This window comes from Gigantopelta aegis, chromosome 10 (genome assembly GCF_016097555.1).
Source record: "Gigantopelta aegis isolate Gae_Host chromosome 10, Gae_host_genome, whole genome shotgun sequence".
In the NCBI taxonomy this organism is placed as follows: Eukaryota; Metazoa; Mollusca; class Gastropoda; order Neomphalida; family Peltospiridae; genus Gigantopelta; species Gigantopelta aegis.
In genome coordinates this window covers 23534834-23537333 of record NC_054708.1, presented here as the reverse complement: position 1 = coordinate 23537333, position 2500 = coordinate 23534834, and positions in this window count along the sequence as shown.

Sequence of the window (2500 nt, the reverse complement as noted above, 5' to 3'; positions counted from 1 at the left end):
GTAGATGGTGCGATTCTTTTCAAAATGCGTGTTTGAAATGCCACAGATTGCGTTTTCAAAGAACAATGCAAGATAATGATTGCCAATATGTTGTTAATAGAGAATACACCATCCGTGACCGTAATGCTAGGCTCAGACTACCAACTGCCAGTAGAAAGTTGGCCAACTGTCAGCTCTCACAACTTTTACGACTGTCCTATTGCTAGTCTAAGCGCTCTTACAACTCGATCCTCGTCGAATACAACACCTACGGCCGATTAATTGTTAATCTGAGCGCCCCCTTCGTAAGTCGGGAGTTGAGGAAAGCAAAACGCAGCCGTCGAGTTGGCCAACTTCGTCGTAGCAGTTGATAGTCTGATACTAGCATTACGGTTACGAATGTAGTATTCTATTTCACACGTACTCTCAAAAAACCACGTTTGAAATAAATTTTAACTAAAACCTGTTTTAGACTTTTGCGCTTTCAGTTAACTTGATCATGATTTAGTTTTCGCTGGATGATATGGCTGTGTCATCACCTAGGAGTGACCAATCGTATGTCTTTAAATCGTTAATTTCATTCACACTTATTTACGTCCTTATATTCAATTAAAGTTCAAGCATGCTGTCCTGTGCACACAAGTCAGCTATCTGGATTGTTTGTCCAGGACAGTGGATTAGTGGTTAGTGAGAGAGCACTCTGTGTAGCGGCCTTACATTGAGGCAGTCTGGGTGGGAGCCGGTACAGGGATGCGAAATCATTTCCAGCCTTATTTCCACGAAAACAAAATGCATTTCGTAGTATTAGAAATACCCGAATGACCAGAAACACTTCGTATGTAGGAAACTGAAAAATCTAAACATTAAAATGTAAACAATGTCTGATTCCAATTATCAAAAAACGGCTCTAATAATGATAAGAAGTTTGTTTTGTTTAACGACACCATTGGATGTCAAACTTTTGGTAATTCTGAGGAAACCCGCAACATGTTTCCTAATACAGCAAGGGATATTTTATATACACTTTCCCACATACAGGAAAGCACATACCACGGCCTTTGTCCAGTTGTGGTGCACTGGTTGTAACGAGAAAAAACAAATCAGTTGAATGGATCCACCGAAGTAGTTACGTCGTGGTGTTTAAAAATAAGAATCTGCCACTTTAGGTGTTCATACTAAAATAATTACGAGGTTGTTGAGACTGTTTATCCCTCTCTTGATATCTTCACACCATGTCCTCAGGCGCAAGTTCCATTTGTCTGTAATCCATATGCGTATGCGTATACGTAATCCAAAAGCAAAGGCTGATCGAATACGCAAATACGTCTACGTAATCCAACAGCAAAGGCTGATCGGATACGCAAATACATCTACGTAATCCAAAAGCAAAGGCTGATCGGATACGCAAATGCGTACGGAAGACGCATACAGGGAATCAACTCTACCCATTTGCGTATAAAGTGATTAGTGTGGATTATTCATCACAGAGTACGTATACGTATATGCATACGAATGAAAATACACATACGAATACGAATACGCATACGAATGTGGATTACGGACAAAATGGAATTTGCGTTTTTTGCGTCCACGTGTCTGTATATGTGTGAGTGCGACTGCGTGTACGCATGTGTTTATGCGAGCAAATGTATATGGCGATTTTAGATTACATTCAGTTCATCCAATCAATGTTCAAACACGCCGTCCTAAGCACACTACATGGCCACAAACCAAATATTATACATCATTTAACCCACAGAACACAAAATAAATACTGACGTAGTTCTTTCAAAGTAAAATAGTTTTTTTGTTTTTTTAAATATAAGATTCCACAAAGCCAATGAAAATTGCAAAATGCATAATTAGGTAGGTGTGTAATAATGGCACAAGAGTAACGCTTGGTGGACACTGATATGTTCATTCGTATCATTGAATAGCAGATCAAAGCTGGATAGTAAAGTATAATTCAATTCTTTTTTATGTTTTTAATTTTGGCGTTGTTCCAGAAATGTTCACACAGTGAGTGAGGATATATATATATGGCCCATTATGGGTGTGCAAAAACCTGTTACTGGGCCGGGATCCAGCTCACATTCAGTCAGTAGAGCGCTCGCCTTATCTGCTTTGGTCGTAAAATCTAACCCCCTCAGTGGCCCCATTTTTTAATGGTTTATTTGTTTGTGTTTTGTTGTTGTTGTTTTGTGGGGTTTTGTGGGGTTTTTGTATCCTATCTCTGTCCAACGAATGGCAGTCCTGTTTATGGGAAAGTTGATATAAAAGACCCTTGCTGGTAATGGAAAATAAAAATGTAGCGGGTTTTCTTTAAGACTATAATATGTTAGAATTATCAAATGTTTAGCATCCAGTAGCCGATGATTAATAAATCAATGAGCTCTGGTGTTGTCGTTAACCAAAAAAACACCTTTGTAGCCAAATCTGAGATCGGAGCTAGACATGAGTTAAAAAACAGTTTTATTTCAGATGAACCTGTTGCAAATTTATATGTACCAAATGGTTTGAT